The sequence below is a fragment of the Schistocerca nitens genome, chromosome 1 (genome assembly GCF_023898315.1).
Source record: "Schistocerca nitens isolate TAMUIC-IGC-003100 chromosome 1, iqSchNite1.1, whole genome shotgun sequence".
NCBI lineage: Eukaryota > Metazoa > Arthropoda > Insecta > Orthoptera > Acrididae > Schistocerca > Schistocerca nitens.
The window spans coordinates 1,233,263,998-1,233,288,540 of NC_064614.1; the positions used below are offsets into that span (position 1 = coordinate 1,233,263,998).

A 24,543-nucleotide genomic window follows, 5' to 3' on the forward strand; every position below is an offset into this window, starting at 1 on the left:
AATTTGTAGAGAAACCAGTCGAGAAAAAGAGTCGAGTGTCACGAAAGGGGGGACAATAGTTGAGACAGGATAATAGTCTTTCAAAAATGGTTCAAATGTCTCTGAGCACTATGGGACTCAACTTCTGAGGTCATCAGTCCCCTAGAACTTAGAACTACTTAAACCTAACTAACCTAAGGACATCACACACATCCATGCCCGAGGCAGGATTCGAACCTGCGACCGTGGCGGTCTCGCGGTTCCAGACTGTAGCGCCTAGAACCGCACGGCCACTCCGGCCGGCAATAGTCTATCCTCCATATTATTCGATCAGTACTAAGAGGAAACAGTTCAGGAAATCAAGGAGAAATTTGGTAAAGATACTAAAGTTTGAGAAGAAATAATAACTCTAAGATTTAGAAATGACTTTGTAATTCTGACAGTGACGGCAAAGGACAGTCGAAAGATATGGATAGTCTATTGAAAAGAACTTATAACATAAACGTTAGTAAAAATAAAACAAGTTTAATGCAGTGTAGTCGAATTAAGTGAGGTGGCGCCTAGGGAAGCAGATTAGGGAATGGGACGCTGAAAGTAGGAGAAAAAGCAGCACACTATCTGGGCAGAGAAAGGACTGAAATACGTTAACGTCTAATGCAATTTTACCAGTTAGCAAGTTGGTTGGTTGGTTGATTTGGGGGATGTAATCGGTTCCATCGGATTAGGGATGGATGGGGAAGGAAGTTGGCCGTGCCCTTTCAAACGAACCATCCCAGCACTTGCCTGAAGTGATTTAGGGAAATCACGGAAAACCTAAATCAGGAGGGCCTGACGAGCGTTAGTTGGGAAGTGTTTCCTGATAGTGTTTCTTTGGAATGTATCCTATCTGGAAGCGAAATGTGGACGATAGGCAGTAGGGGCAGTTATCAGGGAAAAGTGAGCATCTGGAGGGGAGAGGGGGATGAGGGATTGGGAGGTAAAACTGTAAAGGGAGACAAAGACTTGATATAACAAGCAGGTTCAAGTAGATGTAAGGCGCAGCAACTATGCGGTGCTGCACAGGGTAAACGAGCTTAGAGAGCTACACCAAACCAAAGTTTCGATGAAGACAATAACTAAGTTACAGACCAATAACATTAACGCCCGTCTGCTGGAGCATCGTAGAATAAATTCTTAACGTAGTGACGTACTGCGTGGTCGTAATTAAAGTGCAGCGTCTCCCAGAGGTACATTGTGGGCTGTAAATCGTATGGCAGCGAATCTTCATGGATATTCTAATGCATTACATCTGGTGAGCAAGACGTATGAGACAGGCGAAATAACCTCAGACTTCGAGAAGAATATAATAATTCCAATCCCAAAGAAAGCAGGTGTTGACAGTTGTGAAAATTACCGAACTATCAGTTTAATAAGTCACGGCTGCAAAATACTAACGCGAATTCTTTACAGACGAATGGAAAAACTGGTAGAAGCCGACCTTGGGGAAGATCAGTTTGGATTCCGTAGAAATACTGGAACACGTGAGGCAATACTGACCTTACGACTTATCTTAGAAGCTAGATTAAGGAAAGGCAAACCCACATTTCTAGCATTTGTAGACTTAGAGAAAGCTTTTGACAATGTTGATTGGAATATTCTCTTTCAAATTCTGATGGTGGCAGGGGTAAAATATAGGGAGCGAAAGGCTATTTACAATTTGTATAGAAACCAAATGGCAGTTATAAGAGTTGAGGGGCATGAAAGGGAAGCAGTGGTTGGGAAAGGAGTGAGACAGGGTTGTAGCCTGTCCCCGATGTTATTCAATCTGTATATTGAGCAAGCAGTGAAGGAAACAAAAGAAAAATTCGGAGTAGGTATTAAAATTCATGGAGAAGAAATAAAAACTTTGAGGTTCGCCGATGACATTGTAATTCTGTCAGACAGCAAAGGACCTGGAAGAGCAGTTGAACGGAATGGACAATGTCTCGAAAGGAAGATATAAGATGAACATCAACAAAAGCAAAACGAGGATAATGGAATGTAGTCGAATTAAGTCGGGTGATGTTGAGGGTATTAGATTAGGAAATGAAACACTTAAAGTAGTAAAGGAGTCTTGCTATTTGGGGAGCAAAATAACTGATGATGGTCAAATGGCTCTGAGCACTATGGGACTCAACTGCTGAGGTCATTAGTCCCCTAGAACTTAGAACTAGTTAAACCTAACTAACCTAAGGACATCACAAACATCCATGCCCGAGGCAGGATTCGAACCTGCGACCGTAGCGGTCTTGCGGTTCCAGACTGCATCGCCTTTAACCGCACGGCCACTTCGGCCGGCAACTGATGATGGTCGAAGTAGAGAGCATATAATATGTAGACTGGCAATGGGAAGGAAAGCGTTTGTGAAGAAGAGAAATTTGTTAACATCGAGTATAGATTTAAGTGGCAGGAAGTCGTTTCTGAAAGTATTTGTATGAAGTGTAGCCATGTATGGAAGTGAAACATGGACGATAAATAGTTTAGACAAGAAGAGAATAGAAGCTTTCGAAATGTGGTGCTACAGAAGAATGCTGAAGATTAAATGGGTAGATCACATAACTAATGAGGAGGTGTTGAATAGGATTGGGGAGAAGAGAAGCTTGTGGCACAACTTGACCAGAAGAAGGTATCGGTTGGTAGAACATATTCTGAGGCATCAAGGGATCACCAATTTAGTATTGGAGGGCAGCGTGGAGGGTAAAAATCGTAGAGGGAGACCAAGAGATGAATACACCAAGCAGATTCAGAAGGATGTAGGTTGCAGTAGGTACTGGGAGATGAAGAAGCTTGCACAGGATAGAGTAGCATGGAGAGCTGCATCAAACCAGTCTCAGGACTGAAGACCACAACAACAACAACTGCAGAACGAATTTACACTGGCAAAAAAAATTAGTTCCAATTTTGGCCACTAAGTGCAAATCTGGCGCTATAAATGCAAGAAAGACGTATAGAAATGTTCCCATTTGTAATCGATTAGGAACCGCTCCTGGGGACAAAAGGCCAAATAAGTGAGAAAATCACAATGCTGGTTTTATTATTAACTTCCTCTTACACAGTTTTTTCGATATGAGTACTGGAGACGTCGACAAGATGCTGTGTAGCACCAGATTTGCTCCTGGCGGCCCAAATTGGAACTAATTTTTTCCAGCATAAATCGGTTCCACATTACAGCATCAGCATATCCCTCAAGCTTTGCTGTCATACAGCCCGCACTAGACCTCCATAAGTAGGTGAACATCAATTCTAACTGCCCTGTACTGAGAGAGAGCGAGAGATAGATAGGTGAAGCGAATGAGGGGGAGAGAGAGAGAGAGACAGAGAGAGAAAGAGGTTGAGGTTTATCTCTAAAAGCAAGCGAAGGTTTAGGAGCATCACTCACATGATTGATTTCTTGCAATGGATCACCACAACCTCGGTAAATTTCAAGAACGGTTTCGCCAAGGTTTTCAACTAAAATAAATAAGTTTTCTCTACTCTACCCTTCGATAGGTTTCGGAATTTATTCCATTGTCAAGTGCGCATGGAAGAACACTAATTTCTCCTAAAAATTAAAATCATAACTTTTTGCGGATAAATGTGCATTACCAACAAAACACATCTTGTACAAACGCTCGCTCTATGTGCTGATCACTACGCAAGTGAAATAATACAGTTCGCGGTTTTATCACAGGATATCACATCTTTGTAGACGCGTACAGAAAGTTTTGCTGTTTCTAGATTTACGATGGGTGATATACATAGTGCCACATTTTCGAATGACAACTGAGGTACATGTTTACGGTCCATTTCCGAAAATATGTTCTTTAAAGAATGTTGCCTGATGGATTCCAATCACAAATAGAGATAATCTGGAGAGCTCTCCACAGAGGTACGATAAAATGTTCTGAAAATAGTTTGGCTTACTCACATTAGCTCTCAACGGCGTATGAGTCCTAAATTTCCGGAATCGATAAAGACATCCAAAGTCGTTGTCAGTGCGATAGGGTCAGTCTACCGTATGTTAAGTGTTCTTATATCTTTTGTCTACTGATTCGGAAACAGCCAGAACTGTGTAAAGAGGAATTATCTCCATGATTAATGTTCTTGGTCTGTCCACTTCGGTTGCTAGCATTACAATATAAACGATTTTTAAATTACGTCTGTCTTTGTGCAGAGTAAATTTTGCCACTACGCCAAACTCATTACGCCGTAATTTGTTGAGGGCTGTGGCCGAGAGGTTCTAGGCGCCTCAGTCCGGAACCGCGCTGCTGCTACGGTCGCAGGTTCGAATCCTGCCTTGGGCGTGGATGTGTGTGATGTCCTTAGGTTAAGTTAGGTTTAAGTAGTTCTAAGTGTAGGGGACTGATGACCTCATATGTTATGTCTCATAGTGTCTAGAGCCATTTGACCCTTTTTTTTTGTTGAGGCATCTTTACTGGCCTGAAATAGATATACATCCTCACTTAATCAAGCATCCAAATAAAAATGTATTGAACAAAAAAGTGTTTGGTTGGTTGGTTGATTCGGGGTGAGGGGACCAAACAGCGAGGTCATCGGTCCCATCGGATTAGGGAAGGAAGTCGGCCGTGCCCTTTGAAAGGTACCATCTTGGTATTTGGCTGAAGCGATTTAGGGAAATCACAGAAAACCTAAATCAGGACGGCCGGCTTTGAAGTCTCGTCCTCCCGAATTCGAGTGCAGAGTGCAAACCACTGAGACACCTCGCTCGGTAAAAAAGTGCCTGACCGTAACTATAGTTTATAATTACAGTGTCACAAAATGTCCATTAAATATGCGGTATTAGGTAAGAAGAAGTACGATATTTCAGGCAACTGAAAATGCCTCTACAAAGTAAGGGTAAAATGAGCCCGCCCCGTTTGTTGAGCGGTATAACGCACGGCTTTCCGGGCGGGAAGGAGCGCCTGGTCCCCGGCACGAATCCGCCCGGCGGACTTGTGTAGAGGCCCGATGACACGGCCAGTCTGTGGATGATTTTTAGGCGGTTTTCCATCTGCCTCAGCGAATGCGGGCTGGTTCCCCTTGTTCCGCCCTCAGCTACATTATGCCGGCGATTGCTGCGCAAACAAGTTCTCCACGTACGGATACACCACCATTACTCTACCATGCAAGCAGAGGGGTTACACTCGTCTGGTGTGAGACGTTCCCTGGAGGGGGGTCCACCGGGGGCCGAACCGCACAATAACCTTGGGTTCGGTGTGGGGCGGCGGAGGGGTGAAGTGGACTGCGGTAGTCGTCGTGGTTTTGCGGACCACTGCGGCTGCGGCGGGAACGGAGCCTTTCCGTCGTTTCTAGGTCCCCGGTTAACATAAAACATACACACAAGGGTAAAATCACAGGGCGAAACGAAAAACGCATATATTCATATCTACATTGACAGACGTAACGTACAAAACGTTAATATAATATGCCTAATCGATAATGATATTCGAAAGTTCTCGGAAGGGGTAGTACAATTGTATAAAATATGGTTTGCAGTGCGAGTGGAGACGTGTGGAGGGAGGGGGGGCAGGGGGGGGGGTGATGGACAAGGTTGCCGGTAGACGTGGCTTTGTGTTGTCTCAGGACCCTCAACGTAAATAAATGTGACGTATTGTGGAGTAACAGGAAAGGAGATACCTAGTGGTGGTACAAGGTACCTACCGCCATGCGCCATACGGTGGCTTGCGGAGTACCAAAGTAGGTGTAGAAACTACGAAAAACAGCGCATACCATAATAATACCTCCTCCATAATTCACTGTTGGTACTCCACATGATGACAGGTAACGCCCTCCAGACATGTGGCAAACTTAAACCCTTCCATCGGATCGCCATTGGGTACAGTGTGATTCATCACCAGAAATCACTTGTTTCCAGTCATCCATTTTCCAGTGGCGTCGCTCTTTAGACCAGCTCAAGGGTCGCTTAGCAGTGACTACAGAAATGTGTGGCTTATGAGGGGCTGCTCGTCCACTGTAGTCCGTTCGCCTGTACTCCCTACGGACAGTCATTGCGTTAGCTGGAATAACACTTTGGCTCTCACGAGTGATTGCTTCGCTGATTTCACGCTATATTTCACAACCACTCTCCGCAATGGTCGACAGTCGCCATCCGTCAGTACACGAGGTGTGCCCGGCCTTGGTTTAGCTACGGTGCTCCCAGCGCGTTTCCACTTCAGAGTCACGTCAGCGACAGGCGACCTGGGCAGCATTATAAGGGCTGAAAAGCCCCTGATCGATTTGTTAATCAGGCGACATCCAGTAACAAGTCCACGTTCCCAGCCGCTGAGGTAAGGCACTAAAAGCACTCCGTCTTCATGCCACAAGTGGCCCATCGGGACTATCCGACCGCCGTATCATCCTCAGCTGAGGATGTGGATTGGAGGGGGTGTGGTGAGCACACCACTCTCCCGGTCGTTATAATGGTTTTCTTTGACCAGAGCCGCTATTATTCGGTCGAGTAGCTCCTCAATTGGCATCACGAGGCTGAGTGCACTCCGAAAAATGGCAACAGCACGTGACGGCCTAGATGGTCACCCATCCAAGTGCCGGCCACGCCCGACAGCGCTTAACTTCGGTGATCTGACGGGAACCGATGTATCCATTGCGGCAAGGCCGTTGCCTTCACTGAGGTAAGGCAAGTGGTGAATTCCTATGGGACCAAACTGCTGAGGTCGTCGGTCCCTAGGCTTACACACTACTTAATCCAACTTAAACTAACTTACGCTAAGCCGGCCGCGGTGGTCTCGCGGTTCTAGGCGCGCAGTCCGGAACCGTGCGACCGCTACGGTCGCAGGTTCGAATCCTGCCTCGGGCATGGATGTGTGTGATGTCCTTAGGTTAGTTAGGTTTAAGTAGTTCTAAGTTCTAGGGGACTGATGACCACAGCAGTTCAGTCCCATACTGCTCAGAGCCATTTGAACCATTTTTAACTTACGCTAAGGAAGACATCACACCCATTCCCGAGGGAGGACTCGAATCTCCGGTGGGTGCTGTCCCAGGACTATCCCGTCCGATCTATTCTTCAGTTTATGCCACTCTACAGACAAGACAACACTCCCCGATCATTTTATACTGGCGGGTCCGCTTCTTGTGGCATTTCGTGTTTCAGTTCCACAGTACATAGGGATGTCTGGATAGTTTTGATCAGACAGAGTTTCTCTACATCTACACTTACATACAGAGTCCGCAAGCCACTTTGCGGCGCGTGGCGAAAGGTACTCTGAGTGAGGGAAAATCGATTGCCTGTATGCCTCGTATGAGCCCTCATTTCTCGTATCTTATCTTCGTCGTCGTTACACGAAATGTCAGGATCGCGTCAACCGGTTCTCTAAATTTTTTTCTGAATAGTGTTCCAGGGAAGAGCGCCGCCTTCCCTCCAGGGATTCCCATTTGAGTTACAGAAGCATAACAATTGCGTGTTGTTCGAACCTACCGGTAACGAATCTAGCAGCCCACTTCTGAATTGCCTCGATGTCTTCCTCTAATCCGACCTGGCACGAATCCCAAATGCTCGATCAGTACTCAAAAACAGGCCTCACTAGCGTTCTATATGCCATGACCTTCTCAGGTGAACCACTAATTTACAGAATTCTCCAAATAAACCGAAGTCGGCCATTCGTATTCCCTACCACAAATCTCACATGGTTGTTCCATTTAATATCGCTCTGCAACGTTACGTACAGATGGTTAAACGACGAGACTGTGTCAAGCAGGACACTGCTAATGCCGTGTCCGAACATTGCGGGTTTGTTTTCCTGTTTTCCTACTCATCTGCATTAACTTATATTTTTCTACATTCAGAGCTAGCTGCCATTCATCATATCAACTACAGATTTAGTCCAGGTAATCTTGTATCGATTTTTGGACAACATGGTTGTGGAGATTAAGCAGCGATTAGTATGATTAATCAATTATTCAAAAACAGTCTTAATCGCATTTATTATTATTATACCGCCAACCGGTTTCAACCCGACGTAGGGGTCATCTTCCATTGGTCGACTGCTGGTGGTGTCACTCCTGTCTACATAACGGCAGGAAACTATGTAGACAGGAGTGACACCACCAGCAGTCGACCAATGGAAGATGACCCCTACGTCGGGTTGAAACCGGTTGGCGGTATTATAACAGTTGAAACCGGTTGGCGGTATTATAACAATAATAAATGAGATTAAGACTGTTTTTGAATACTTGATCACCTTGTATCCTCCTACAGTAACTCAACTTCGACACCTCTCATACACCACTGCATCATCAGCAAAGAACCACAGATTCCTCCCCACCCTGTCGGTGATATCATTTATGTACGTAGAAGATAATAACTGTGGTATTACACTTCCCTGGGGGACTCCTGACAATACCTTAGTCTCCGCTGAACACTCGCCGTCAAGGATAAGAAATATTCGAGTCAAAATTCAAATGGCTCTAACCACTATGGGACTTAACATCTGCGACCGTAGCAGCAACGCGGTTCGGGACTGAAGCGGTTCTAGGCGCTACAGTCTGGATCCGCGCGACCGCACGGTCGCAGGTTCGAATCCTGCTTCGGGCATGGATGCCTGTGATGTCCTTAGGTTAGTTAGGTTTAAGTAGTTCTAAGTTCTAGGGGACTGATGTCCTCAGAAGTTAAGTCCCATAGTGCTCAGAGCCATTTGAGCCATTTTGAACGTATGGGAACCTATTCCATATGCTCGTATCTTCGTTAACAGTCTGCTGTGGTGCGCCGTGTCGAATACTTTCCGGAAATCTAGACATATGGAATCAGAGAAATTCTTTTGTAAGCGGTATATTAGTACCTTAGTCTTAGACAGATTCATACACTCCTGGAAATGGAAAAAAGAACACATTGACACCGATGTGTCAGACCCACCATACTTGCTCCGGACACTGCGAGAGGGCTGTAAAAGCAATGATCACACGCACGGCACAGCGGACACACCAGGAACCGCGGTGTTGGCCGTCGAATGGCGCTAGCTGCGCAGCATTTGTGCACCGCCGCCGTCAGTGTCAGCCAGTTTGCCGTGGCATACGGAGCTCCATCGCAGTCTTTAACACTGGTAGCATGCCGCGACAGCGTGGACGTGAACCGTATGTGCAGTTGACGGACTTTGAGCGAGGGCGTATAGTGGGCATGCGGGAGGCCGGGTGGACGTACCGCCGAATTGCTCAACACGTGGGGCGTGAGGTCTCCACAGTACATCGATGTTGTCGCCAGTGGTCGGCGGAAGGTGCACGTGCCCGTCGACCTGGGACCGGACCGCAGCGACGCACGGATGCACGCCAAGACCGTAGGATCCTACGCAGTGCCGTAGGGGACCGCACCGCCACTTCCCAGCAAATTAGGGACACTGTTGCTCCTGGGGTATCGGCGAGGACCATTCGCAACCGTCTCCATGAAGCTGGGCTACGGTCCCGCACACCGTTAGGCCGTCTTCCGCTCACGCCCCAACATCGTGCAGCCCGCCTCCAGTGGTGTCGCGACAGGCGTGAATGGAGGGACGAATGGAGACGTGTCGTCTTCAGCGATGAGAGTCGCTTCTGCCTTGGTGCCAATGATGGTCGTATGCGTGTTTGGCGCCGTGCAGGTGAGCGCCACAATCAGGACTGCATACGACCGAGGCACACAGGGCCAACACCCGGCATCATGGTGTGGGGAGCGATCTCCTACACTGACCGTACACCACTAGTGATCGTCGAGGGGACACTGAATAGTGCACGGTACATCCAAACCGTCATCGAACCCATCGTTCTACCATTCCTAGACCGGCAAGGGAACTTGCTGTTCCAACAGGACAATGCACGTCCGCATGTATCCCGTGCCACCCAACGTGCTCTAGAAGGTGTAAGTCAACTACCCTGGCCAGCAAGATCTCCGGATCTGTCCCCCATTGAGCACGTTTGGGACTGGATGAAGCGTCGTCTCACGCGGTCTGCACGTCCAGCACGAACGCTGGTCCAACTGAGGCGCCAGGTGGAAATGGCATGGCAAGCCGTTCCACAGGACTACATCCAGCATCTCTACGAACGTCTCCATGGGAGAATAGCAGCCTGCATTGCTGCGAAAGGTGGATATACACTGTACTAGTGCCGACATTGTGCATGCTCTGTTGCCTGTGTCTATGTGCCTGTGGTTCTGTCAGTGTGATCATGTGATGTATCTGACCCCAGGAATGTGTCAATAAAGTTTCCCCTTCCTGGGACAATGAATTCACGGTGTTCTTATTTCAATTTCCAGGAGTGTATTTTCGTATTTAGCTGATGGAGACTGGTCCTTTTCGGATGGTTTGAAAGACTCACACATCAGAGTTGTGAAGAATTACAGCTGTCCTCGCGAGCCGGTACCTACTCGAACATGATGGGGAGTAGCGAAACAACAAGAGCTGCAGGCTGATTTTGGAGGCCGCACGGGGACGGACTCATGCGAGGCGTGTTGTCGCGGCCACGCCCGCATGCGCTCACGCCTGTCGGTATTTACAAAGGCGCCGCTAGAGTTACGGGCCCACACACCTGTCAAACGGCTAGGGGCAGACAAGATTCCATATAGAACCGCCGACAGTAAATGTCTCCCTCATGCAAATGAGTCGCTTAAAATAGTGCTTCTTCGCCTTAAAAGTCCCCAGTATTCCCAACAAGCAGTTTGCGCCTTGTGAGGAAGAAGGCCGATGTGGTGGGCGCGACCGACTCAACCGGCTATTCACTTGAGTGACCGCGGCCGGTCGCTTCTAACTGGAAGCCCGTGTGGAGTGCAGGGGCCGGGCTTTTAGCGTTGAGGGGTTATCTCGCAGGTCTGCCCAGGAAGTCGCCGCCGCCGCAGACCCACACCTGTTGCGCAAACCCACCCTGCACGCCGTGCGCAGGCGCGCCCGCAAATACATGATAAATACTACGGCTGCGAGGGTTTGTGACGGTGGGTCTCGACCGGAAGCAACAGGTGTCAGTAGGCGCCTGCCATCGACGGCGAATTTTTTCTCCCGGTTCGGTAAGGCTTCCTCCGGAAACATCGATAGTGCGGAATCCAACTCGCGCTCTTCACACATCACACCATCAGTGGTATTGATAGTGGGAAACGTGTTAATTCGGTCTTTGCATGCAACTGAAAATCTTTTGATTCAGCACATCAGACTTCACTAGAAAATACGCAGGTGTGCAAAACTTAAGAGTGAAAGTAGGTTTCACACGATGTGCAGTGCCAAGTAACATAGCTCGGTGAAACGTGGACCATACATAAAAACAACAGCTACAGTGTGGTACAGAAGGTAGCTAAAAATTTCTTAATGAGACGAACAGAAATGACATTTACATGTATATCTACATGGATACTCTGAAAATGACACTTAAGTGTCTGGCAGAGGGTTCATCAAACCACTTTCACAATAATTCTCTATTATTCCACTTGCGAACTGCGCGTGGAGAAAACGAACACCTATATCTATGTGTACGAAGTCTGATTTCCCTTATTTTATCACGGTGATAGATTCTATGTAGGTCGGCGTCAGCAAAATATTTTCGCACTCGGAGGAGAAACTTTGTCTCTGAAATTTCGTGAGAAGATTCCAACCCAACAAAAAACGCCTTTGTTTGCATGGTGTCCATCCCAAATCCTGTATCATGTCATTGACACTCTCCTATTTCGCGATAGTACAAATCGTGCTGCTCTTCTTTGAACTTTCTCGATGTACTCCGTCAATGCTATGTGGCAAGGATCTCAGACCGGGAAGCAGTACTCAAAAAAAAAAAAAAAAAAAAATGGTTCAAATGGCTCTGAGCACTATGGGACTTAACATCTATGGTCATCAGTCCCCTAGAACTTAGAACTACTTAAACGTAACTAACCTAATGACATCACACAACACCCAGCCATCACGAGGCAGAGAAAATCCCTGACCCCGCCGGGAATCGAACCCGGGAACCCGGGCGTGGGAAGCGAGAACGCTACCGCACGACCACGAGATGCGGGCAGTACTCCAAAAGAGGACGGACAAGCGTTGTGTAGTCACTCTCTTTAGTAGACCTGCTACAAACGCAATCTTTGCTTCGCCTTCCCCACAACGTTTCCTATGTGTTCTTTCCAATTTAAGTTGTTCGTAACTGCCATTCCTAGGTATTTAGCTGAATTGACTACCTTTAGATTGGACTGATTTATCGTGTAACCGAAGTTTAACGGGTTACCTTTAGCACTCACCTGGATAACCTCACACTTTTCGTTATTTAGGGTCAATTGCCAATTTTCGCATCATTCAGATACCCTTTCTAAATCGTTTTTCAATTTGTTTTGATCTTCTGATGAGTTTACTAGAACGACAGCATCATCTGCCCAAGACGGCTGCTCAGATTGTCTCCTAAAGCGTTTATGTAGATAAGAAACAGCACAGGCCCTATAACACTATCTTCTGGAACGCCAGATACCACTTCTGTTTCACTCGATAGCTTTCCGTCAGTTGCTACGAACTGTGACCTCTCTGACATATCACGAATCCAGTCACATAACTAAGACGATATTCCATAAGCACGCAATTTCACCACAAGCCACTTGTGTGGTATAGTGTCAAAAAACTTTTGGAAATGTAGAAATACAGAATCAAGTTGAAATCCCGTGTCGATAGCACTCAGCAAATGGTTCAAATGGCCCTAAGCACTTTGGGACTTAACATCTGAGGCCATTAGTCCTCTAAAAGAAATGTTAACCTTATGCGAAGACTGGCAACTTGCTCTTGATATAGTTAGTGCAAAGTTGTGCCTGAAACGTAAATGTTTGGCATTTTTTGACTACCGGACTCGTGTGGGAAAAAAAGTCGCGATTCATTGATAGGATAGCGGGAAACTGCAGTTTGTCTACAAAATACATTGTATATAAACCACTTCCACAATGCATATTTCAGTACTGGTCAGATATATCATATCGGGGTAACTAGAGAGGTGGAGCGTATACAACGAAGGACAGTGCGTAAGGTCATAGTTTGTTTGGTTGTGCAGAGAGAGTAAGAGAAATATCAAAAAAATCTTAACTCACGGACACTTAAAGAATGACACCGCACTTCTCATCAGAGCCCGCGTAGAAAACTGAAAGAGCCATCTTTCAGAGCAGAGATCACCAATTTCTTAGCCATCACCGTATCTATCAGGCAGGCCTAGCACAGATAAAATCAGGCACAACACAACTCGCTCAGACGAGCACAAACACTCATTCTTTCGACGCTCAATCAATGAATGAAACGGACGGTAAGCTTAATGTGTGGCAGCATAGAAAGTACCCTCCGCCACAGACTTCACAGTGATGCGCATAGATGTAGGTGTAGATATGTAAGAACCGACTGTTGTTTATCGGAAGTCCTTGACTGGAAAAAGTTCTCACATGCAGAGAGTTAGTTGATTTTAGTTTGCTTCTACTGCATGAGTTACTGAACGTAAGTACGCTGTTAAATCCGTGGCAGAGTGTCTGATTTTTTCACTCCGCGACAGTTCAGAGATGAGATTTAGGTTTTCCTTACTATCTTCGTGCGAGTGTTGAGATGCTTCCTTAGAAAACGACACGCTCCGTGTCCTGCGTCACTTTTATACAAGCCTAAATTATGCAATGTTTCTAATGTCTTTATTGTCCACGGGATTTCAGACCCTTATCTTCTTTTCCCAGTTTTTCTAATAATTCAGTGACACCCTGACCGCTAACAATGTTCACGTGTTTAATAAAGTCTAATTCTGAAATTCATACACGAGCTTCTGCGTGTAGTCGCAATATCTCGGCACGCAGTGGATCCCAATCGTAACAGAATTGGTTCATTTTTAGGGATATGTTTATCAAGAAATTCAAACGAATGGAATGGGGCCCTCCTGTTCCTATAAGCGTCCAGACGTATTTAATTACAGTATTAGAGAGTTTACATTACAGTAAAGCCTTTGAGAAGTATTTCACAATATTTTCTCAGTTGATCTCTGACAGCGCCACATTTACACCAGAGTTCCTCGCTTCACACTATTTTGCAAAAGTACAAGGCCAATGAGAATTATTCTGCCTCCTATGCGTAGTCTGTCTTCTAATTCGAGATTTTACTCACACGCTTCATCTTTACATGTGGACATGTTAGAGTAGGCATAAACGTGAGAGCCACAACTATTAGCTGAAATATACCATAAGATCTATAGAACTGACGTAATGAATTAAAATTTGTGCCACGGCCGGGTTATTGAACCAAGGCCTCCTGATTATTAGGCAGATGTGCTAATCACAACACCACCGCAGCACTGTGAGTCCAAGTCAAGGCCATGGCACAAATTTTAATCCATTGCTTCAGCTTGTATCCTTATCGAAGACAAAGTTGAGACTCATATGTCTCCAGGAAAATGTAATTCCATCAGATGAAATAGACAAGCAACTGTAATCAGTCACATTTATTGACTTTCCCCCTACGCATTTCCTAGGACTGTAACTCCATCATCAGGTGGAATTATTTCAATTAACAAGTTACAGACTACTTCTTTGACCAACCTGTTGCACGCTATTTCACTCACTATCAGAGATGTAAATTAGCCAAGATTACATCTGATGTTCTGAAAGGCATAGTGGAGGGATCTATAGAATTGATTGCTTACAGTTACTTGTGTACCTTAGCTGAAATGGCTGTCTAGTTTCCTCTTATCGTGGTCACGAATAACATTACAGGTCCCTTATTATCAACACATACCACATCGGCTTTAGAGACCTTAGGGAAATCACTGTTGATGGAAAATGCCACACGCTGACACGCGTAGGGAGTGCTGGTCCTTTCCCCTCGTCACTACCAAATAGGAAACTGAAAGTAAATGGCACTCGAGGAATAGTGAAACTACTTCCGGTGAGTTTTTACATTACACGCAAAGCGGCTGTGGACAGAGGAAATGACTTTAGTGACATTCACGTTTCAAACAGTGGTACTCTTGAATGATTTAGAACTGTTCTGAACCTCATACGAATTGTGAAATCCAGAACAAGTGAAGAAAGGAGGAAACTTCGTTACGTAATTCTGAAGACAGTTGTTTTGAACTGCTTGATTTTTAATTGTATGGTCCGTGTAAAAATGGATCACACCTTTAAAAGGACAGAAAACGGCGAAGCTGAAAATAAAGGAAGACTTGTCTAAGTGTCTACTATTTCTTTCTAATTTCGTAAAGAGTACAGAATAAGACGAATTTGACATTCAAGAAATCGCTACAAGATGTCAGCTGATTTTGACAGCTTAATGACAGGGTGCCAAACTCGCTTGCTCTGGTTACGGCATGTGTGGATGACATTATTAAAGTAACTGGTACGATTAGTTCAAAAGACTGAGATTTTGTGGGAAGGTTTTATTCTGAAGTTACACTGAGACCATCCCTGGCGCAGCAAGGGAAATCTGCCATTCTTAGTACTTCTCTAGAGAACGGAGTAAACTCTCGTAATTCACGCGTAAAACTGTGGGTGTAACAGCATCCAAAATTGCAAATGATAAATAGTTATGTTGTTTTCGCTTCGCTCGTTTCTATTTTAACTGTTGTTCAAGCCCTGTCGACACAGAAAACCTGTTTAGCGGCGCAGACGCAGTTTCACGAAAGGTCTCTGCAAGCCATGACGTCACCATGACCACAATTCTGTTTTGAAGAGACAACTAACGACGTGAGTCAGACACTTTGAAAGAACTGCACCATTGGAAAGGCTCGCACAGAAATACGTTTCGAATTTTCTCTGAGGAGTGGGCTAACAACAAAGTGAGGTGGCGAAGAGGTTAAGAGAAAGGGAACTCGTGCTCATCAGACGCCAGCTGCAAATCTCAACCTTTGCGTTCTGACTTGCTTTATTGTGGCAATAGTAGGTTAATTCCGTTAGCAGGAAACTACTCTCCAATTGTCCCCGAAATGAGCTTCGTAATCGGGCGAAAAAGGATTGAGCTAATAATGGTAACATATTGTCCATACTCTGAATTCATGTTACAATGGCTTGTAAGGGGTTTACTTTGTAGGAGGTGTCCTCTTTTGACGTTTGCTATTAACTGCTGATAGCTATGCTCGGAACGCAGTTTCCTCGTAGGTTATTAGTCTGGTAAACCTGGAAGGCGAGCGATCTCGAAGAGTTAGAAGTGCGGCAGGTATGGTCAGAATCCCGTTCTTTGAGTGCGAAACAAATTTAATTTTATCCATAATTCGCAGCTGTGAACTAGTCTGTATACGTGGGGATGTATACATGGGAAGTATAATAAACAACGCGTTGAGTTACAAAAATTCGAATTTTGTTGTGTTGCAGGAAATATCCCGGGCCTTGTGAGTCAATCAGCAGCTGCAGTTACATTCTTACATCTACTCTGTCGCTCTTGTGAGAGGTGACATTTCAGAAATATGCGTTCCTATTATGAGAAGGTGATATGTTAAATTTTCGCAAAATCACGAGGCAAAGAAAACGGAAAATACGAAGAAGACTAACGTGGAAACACATTTCTGCTGTCTCAGCTATCTCACCTCTCTCAAGAACTACGTGACTGCTGTAAGAAGCTAATTACGCCTGCAATGCTTGGAGCTCTATACATATTAAAACGAAAAACACGAATATTTGTGAATGCAGACATTGGTTACCATTTGTTTCTTCATATGTACCGAACAAGATGATTCTTTTACTTTAACAGAATCTCTCTGCGCACAAAGAGAGCGATTTTGTGGGGTCCCTACTTGTTCTTCAGGTCTTGAAATAAGCAAGTGAGTACACGAGGAATTTAGAAACAGCTTAAGTTACGCAAAGCTTGCAGGGGAATGACTTAAACTGTGAAAATGCTTATATATAGGGTGCGAATACTGTTGCTGGATAATCTAATGGGTAAAACTCGTAGTTTTAATGTAAGGTGTGGCCTTCCATATTGAGTGGAGGCCTGGAGCTACCTCGTTGGGCTCGTGCGTCTTCTTCGGATGTCGAAGACGTTAATAACTGTGTCCCTCAACAACTGCTATGGATACTGGTTTAGTATTTATTATGAATACTTTTAATAGTGCAGTAGAAAACAGACATGGGTCTACTAACACTAACATTACGAAATTAAAATGTTATTCTGTAAGAATCTGCTGAAAGTAGTAACGAGAAGTTAAATCCAAGTGTTTAGAGGCTCAGTTATTGCATGTGTAAACGCAGTGTCCCTCTACGAAAAGGAGTGAATGATTTCACTTGTAGGAGGCTGCTTAAGAATTGCAGCAGTGTAAGAAGGCTCTGTGAAATGCACAGCAACAAGTGCAGCACTGCGTTCACAAACACATATTGCTGCAATGTATCCTAAAAAGAAAATTTCCACTGGAAATTCTGTTGTCGTGGAAACTGGGCATTGAGTTGCATGCATTGCAAAGGTCAAGGAATATAGAAATGATTGAAATGTCAGTTAACCTGGTGTGGTAGTCTGCTACAAGTTTAACATTTGCCACAGTGGCTAGGCAGCATTCGGACTAAGAGGCACTGAGGTTAAGTTCCACGTATAGTAGTTTAGCGAATGAGTGGAGCAAATCTCCGATCTGCGGTTCTCCTCTACTGAGCAGGATTATCACCGCAATGATTCAGTCATCAGGAGGGTAAAACTAAGCTGTCTCACGACGGCCCCAACCCAGCTCACATTCCATCCAACGCTATGAGAAATGTGGTGCGTGATGGTAGGAAGAACCGCCATCGAAGGATCAAAAAGTGACGTCGTTAGCAAGAGAGAAATTTAGGAACAGCTCGATGTTAAAAAGTCCCGGAGAGACGGTGACGGAGCGGAGTACCAACCTGAAGCGGAGGCAGAGAGCGTCCAGCAGGTATTTCAGCCGCTACACACGCTAAAAGCCATACTCTGTAAGCAGCAAAGCGAAGCGGTTCCTCAGCAGGTGTGGTCACCACGGAAAGCACTGAGCACTTGAGGCACACTGAGCACTGTACAGCATGAGGAGTCCCGCGGGGTCCGGCGCCGTGGGGCGAGCACAAGGTACGAACCTGGGAGCGTCGGGTGCGGCCGCGCTGCCGTCCAGACGTCGAGTGCCGCGGCTGGGGCTGCGACTGCGGAGGCCCAAGGCTGGCCGCCTCCAGCCCGGCTCCAGCCGCGGCGCTGGAGCAGGTTTGGCCTTCCCTCCCGCCCCCCGCCCCCCGGTGCCGGTGCCTTACGTGCGCCCTCCCCGCCCCCCGCCTCCTCCAGTGCTTTACGTGAAGCCCGACTGCGGGCGACGCCAACACGCGGCGGCCCACGCCGGTGACGCCGCGCCGCCGCCCCGCACACGCCGCTAAAGGAAGCCGAGCCGCCCTTCTCCGGCCGGCCTTCGCCCCTTCCGTGCAGTATGTGCCGGGAATGGCCGTCGCTTCAATGGTGCATTTCTTTTTTGTACGCCTCCGCAGTTGCAGCTGGCGCCGTGCGCACTGCCGAATGCGCTCGATTTGGAGATGCAGCCTGTTCACAATCGCACCGAGCGACCTCGCGCATTGCAACACCAGCATATCGTATCATCAGAGGCGTTTACGAGCGGTGAGCATCTACACCATTATTGGGAATGACAGATGGGAATTAGCGAAACTGCCGTCGTACAGGGCATCAAACAATCTAGCTGACGACTAGATTGAGAATTTGAAACTTCCTGGCAGATTAAAACTGTGTGCCAGACCGAGACTCGAACTCGGAACCTTTGCCTTTCGCGGGCAAGTGCTCTACCAACTGAGCTACCCAAGCACAACTCACGACTCGTCCTCACAGCCTTACTTCTGCCAGTACCTCGTCTCCTACCTTCCAAACTTTACAGAAGCTCTCCTGCGAACCTTGCAGAACTAGCACTCCTGAAAGAAAGGATATTGCGGAGACATGGCTTAGCCACAGCCTAGGGGATGTTTCCAGAAAGAGATTTTCACTCTGCAGCGGAGTGTGCGCTGGTATGAAATTTTCTGGCAGATTAAAACTGTGTGCCAGACCGAGACTCGAACTCGGGACCTTTGCCTTTCGCGGGCAAGTGCTCTACCAACTCAGCAGCACAAGCACGACTCACGCCCCCTCCTCACAGCCTTACTTCTGCCAGTACCTCGTCTCCTACCTTCCAAACTAGTCTCGGTCCGGTACACAGTTTTAATCTGCCAGAAAGTTTCGTATCAGCGCACACTCCGCTGCAGAGTGAAAATCTCATTCTGGAGATTGAGAATTTTTGGTAGGAAGAAATCATCGACACATATAGAAAGAACTGCAAGCTTGCCCCAGCGAAGCGTATTGGGATCTTTGCTGAACTCGTTGTTTACTAATGACCTGTGAGAAATCTTAACAGTTACACGAGACATTTCGCAAATCACATGCAATTATCTGCAACGAAGAATTACCTGAAAAAGAAAAAAGCTGCGGAAATATCCAGTCAGATCCTGATAAGATTTCGAAGCGGTACAGACACTGGTAACTTGCTTTAGATATCCATAAATGTAAAATTGTTCACTTCACAGAATGGATTAACGTAGTATCCTATTCCTACAATATCAACGAGTCACAGCTGGAATCGGTCAACTCATATAAACACCGAGGTGTAAAAATTTATAAGGAAGTGAAGTGGAGCGATGGCAGGTGGCAGACTGCTTATCGTTGATAGAGTGCTAGAGAAATCCAATCTACAAAGTAGATTGCAAGCAAAACACTCGTGCGACCTAACCCAGAACATTGCTCAAGTGCTTAGCGGAGTGGTCAGCGCGTCTGACTGCCATACAGTGGGCCCGGTTCGATTCTCCGCAGGATTCTCTCCGCCCAGAGACAGTGTGTTGTGTTGTGCTAATCATCATTTCATCATCACGCAAGTCGCCCAATGTGGCATCAACTGAAAAGCAATTCCACAGCCGAACTTCCCAGATGGGGACTCCCGGCCATCAACGACGTACCATCATTTCATTTGCTCTAGTGTGTGCGTCCCGAACCAAGTAGGACAAACAAGAGATGTTGAATGTAAATAAACAATGGCAGCAGAGCGTCACGGAAGTGGTGAACGAACTGAATTTGCAGATGCTCGACGACAGACGCAAACTGTCCTTTGGAGGCTCTCTTGCAAAATTTCAAGAAGCACAATTAAGTGAGGTATTTAGGAATGTATTACAGTCCCCAACGCAATGGTACTGTGCGGATCGTCAAGATAAGGTTAGATTCATTACAGTGCACATAGAGGTTCTTAAGCAGTCATTCCTAACACGCTCTACATTTGAATGGTACGGGAAGAAATCAGAATTATTAGTAGGTTGGGAAGTAGCGTCTGACATTCACTTCTCATTGGCGTGGAGAGTGTGGATGTAGACGTAGAAAATTTATATATTTGACAGCTAGTGAGGGCTTTCTTCTTACTGGTTGGATGTGACCCGCCAAGGTTATGTGTCCTTTGCCAATATCGTTGCAAGATGCATGACGTTGTTGGCGCTTCATGCCAATGTCTGTAGATATTTTGCAACGTCAAAAGACTGTAGCGAAATGTAGGAAGACCCACGAATAGCAGTGGACTGGTATGTGTATACATGTAAGTATTTTGTGTAAAAAAGCTGACGAGATACATTACTGTACGATCACACTACAGGCGGTAAACCACTGGAGACAGTAACTAACTCTCGCTCGCTGCTGAAGGTGTGGCCTGGCAACAGGTGTTGGATCCTGTAACTTGGACGCACTGTCGCGCCGTTATATGTTGTTTTTGTAAATGGGTTCATAACCTCAGTTGGTTCCTCAAGCCACCCTCTCCAACTGCGGAAGTTTCGTTACAGTTCGTAAAATGTACCCTTTTATAAAGGATTACTTGTAAGTAAGACGACTGCGCGAAGACTACTAGAGGTGGAGACAGATGACACACATCCTGCTTTCGACTGGTAACAGCAGTAGTGGCGTTGTTGCACTAAGGGACAAACGTGTCGGAAAATACTGAACACTCATCCGTTCGGTATTGTCGCAACGAATTAGTTCGCGCCTGCAAATAGATAACCAAATAGACGGATTTCCAAAGCGGGCTGTTGTCGTACCTTCGCAAGCAATTCGTATCAGCGACTTCCGTCAACTGCATGCACCTACTGACGCCTGCTGCGAGATAAATGGTGTCCATATTGAGCACCTGTAATGTGAATTAAGAATTTGGATACATTATCTATTCACTGTTACTTGTCTATTTGCCGTATACCTTCTAGTTTTAGCACGGTCGTCTTCTGAAACCTTGGAGGTATTTATAAATAATCCTGTACTCATCTTTCACGATAATATTGATGTAGTTACATCACAAATTGTCAAAGTTTTCTGTGAATAATTTTCAGCCTCAAAGAAACCTACCGACAGGGAGACCATCGTGTTCCGTATATGCAGCAGCAATCTGAGCAGCAGTTGGCACCACAGTGGCACAACCAACTACTACAAATCGGTTACTTCAAGGACACCTCCGAGCCAGACGCCGTGCATTCCACTGACCCCAAACCACCACCATTGGCGACTGCAGTGGTGTTAAGCGAGAGCTCATTGGAGAGCAGGGTGGAGGTCTGTTGTGCTTTTTGATCAAAGCTGGCTCTGCCTCCGTGCCAGTGATGGCTGTGTGGTACAAGGAGGCCAAGTGGGCGCCTGTAACCAACCTGTGTGCGGCCTAGACGCACTGGACCTAAACCTGGAGTCATGGTCTGGGGTGTGTTTTCGTATGACCGCAGGGGCACTCCCTTGGTTATGCCACGCACTCTGACTGCAGATTTATACGCCAGTCTGGCGAGTAGACCTGTTGTGCTGCCATTCGTGAACAGCATTCTGGGAGGTGTTTTCCAACAGGATAACGCTCGCCCACATACAGTTGTTGTAACCCAACACGCTCTACAGGTTGTCGACATGTTGCCTTGGCATGCTCTACATCACCAGATATGCCTCCAACCGAGCACAGGGCATCGTCGGTCGGTAACTCAAGCATCATCCACAAACAGTATTAACCGTCCCTGTGTTGACCAAATAAGTCACAGCTGCAAAATACTAACGCGAATTCTTTACAGACGAGTGGAAAAACTGGTAGAAGCGGACCTCGGGGAAGATCAGTTTGGATTCCGTAGAAATGTTGGAACACGTGAGGCAATGCTAACCTTACGGCTTATCTTAGAAGAAAGATTAAGAAAAGGCAAACCTACGTTTCTAGCATTTGTAGACTTAGAGAAAGATTTTGACAACGTTAACTGGAATACCCTCTTTCAAATTCTGAAGGTGGCAGGGGTAAAATACAGGGAGCGAAAGGCTATTTACAATTTGTACAGAAACCAGATGGCAGTTATAAGAGTCGATGGGCATGAAAGGGAAGCAGTGGTGGGAAGAGTGAGACAGGGTTGTAGCCTCTCCCCGATGTTATTCAATCTGTATATTGAACAAGCAGTAAAGGAAACAAAAGAAAAATTCGGAGTAGGCATTAAAATTCATGGAGAAGAAGTAAAAACTTTGAGGTTCGCCGATGACATTGTAATTCTGTCAGAGACAGCAAATGACTTGGAAGAGCAGTTGAACGGAATGGACAGAGTCTTGAAAGGAGGATATAAGATGAACATCAACAAAAGCAAAACGAGGATAATGGAATGTAGTCAAATTAAATCGGGTGATGCTGAGGGGATTAGATTAGGAAATGAGACACTTAAAGAAGTAAAGGAGTTTTGCTATTTAGGGAGCAAAATAACTGATGATGGTCGAAGTAGAGAGGATATAAAATGTAGACTGGCTATGGCAAGGAAAGCGTTTCTGAAGAAGAGAAACTTTTTAACATCGAGTATAGATTTAAGTGTCAGGAAGTTGTTTCTGAAAGAACATGTATGGAGTGTAGCCATGTATGGAAGTGAAACATGGACGATAAATAGTTTGGACAAGAAGAGAATAGAAGCTTTCGAAATGTGGTGCTACAGAAGAATGCTGAAGATAAGGTGGGTAGATCACGTAACTAATGAGGAGGTATTGAATAGGATTGGGGAGAAGAGAAGTTTGTGGCACAACTTGACTAGAAGAAGGGATCGGTTGGTAGGACATGTTTTGAGGCATCAAGGGATCACAAATTTAGCATTGGAGGGCAGCGTGGAGGGTAAAAATCGTAGAGGGAGACCAAGAGATGAATACACTAAGCAGATTCAGAAGGATGTAGGTTGCAGTAGGTACTGGGAGATTAAGAAGCTTGCACAGGATATAGCATGGAGAGCTGCATCAAACCAGTCTCAGGACTGAAGACCACAACAACAACAACGTGTTGACCAACGCCGGCCGCGGTGGCCGTGCGGTTCTGGCGCTGCAGTCCGGAACCGCGAGGCTGCTACGGTCGCAGGTTCGAATCCTGCCTCGGGCATGGGTGTGTGTAATGTCCTTAGGTTAGTTAGGTTTAAGTAGTTCTAAGTTCTAGGGGACTTATGACCTAAGATGTTGAGTCCCATAGTGCTCAGAGCCATTTGAACCATTTTTGTTGACCAACCAGATTCAACAGGCGTGGAACTGTATCCCACAAACTGACGTCCGATAGCTGCACAACACAATGCATGCATTGATTTTGCAATGTTAATCACCTACATATGTTACCTGGACAAATGCATGCTTTAAATATCATTGATCTACATCAATTATTTTTTGGTGTTTTACCATCAGTATATATCCTTCCATCGTGTTATGTTTAAAAAATGCGCGAGGTTACTTGCAGATCGACGTGTTTCTATACACGGATAACAGAGATGGAGTGACCAAGAACGTATTTAGATGAAAGTCGAAAACGAAGTAAGAACAACACTACGGCATCTCGACGTAACAGCACAACGATTGCTTGGAAAGTAACACGAGGAGGCCAGAATGACAGTACGGGCTTATTCTTTTCGGTTTTGAGAGAGGGGGCTCTTCCTCGTGTCGTCTACGTCTGCCTACGCCACGTGCGAACGAGGGGTGGGTGACTGGGTGGTTGGGGGCAGTCAGTAAAACCTGGCTGTCACACTGTTTTATAGCGGTCAGGTCGCAAATCGTGCTCAGCCCTTAACCCGTCTCTCAGGAGATTAACGTCGAAGGCGATCCGAGTCGTACCTCGTGACGTAACAGCCAACAGGTGGGCGACCAAGCTGGAAAGGGGTCGGCATTTCCTGTCCCCCCCTCCCCCCCCCCCGTCTCTTTCTCTCGCGAAATATGGTAGCAGGAAAAAGAAAACAACTTGGCGCTGGTGCTCAACGAAGTGAAAGGAGGAGGTGTTTAATGGACTGTCTGTTCATGTCATCCGCGCGCTTTCTGGGTTGCACAAGCACGGCAACATAAATATAGTGACCCTATCGATAACATAGCACCCTATAATAGCCGAGTACAAGATTACTATTGAACAGAATCAGCACATCACATGGTTTAAGAATCAGGGATAATACTAAGGACCGCTGTGAAACGGAACGAACACATAAAATTATTAGCAGGGAAAGCGATAGATGAGTTAGGTTTGCTGGAACAGCTCTGGGAAATTGTAGTGCATCTGTAACGGAAATTGCATACGAGACGTTAGTACGAGCAATTCTAGATACCTTCTCAAAGTTTTGAGTTCATATCAAGTGCACACGACAGTAGATGTAGGTACCGAACGACCTGAGAGTTGCACTGCTAGGATCGTAACAGGTCGATA

The 24,543-nt window shown here is 46.1% G+C and overlaps 1 protein-coding gene and 1 pseudogene across 1 annotated transcript in view; both read right to left on the reverse strand.

The window, feature by feature from the left end:
* Nucleotides 1-24,543, reverse strand: part of LOC126201522 (microtubule-associated protein futsch-like) — a 461,240-nt gene that overhangs the window by 345,489 nt on the left and 91,208 nt on the right. The gene's annotated exons all lie outside the window — the stretch shown is intronic.
* On the reverse strand, nucleotides 6,479-6,596 carry LOC126210723 (5S ribosomal RNA; annotated as a pseudogene).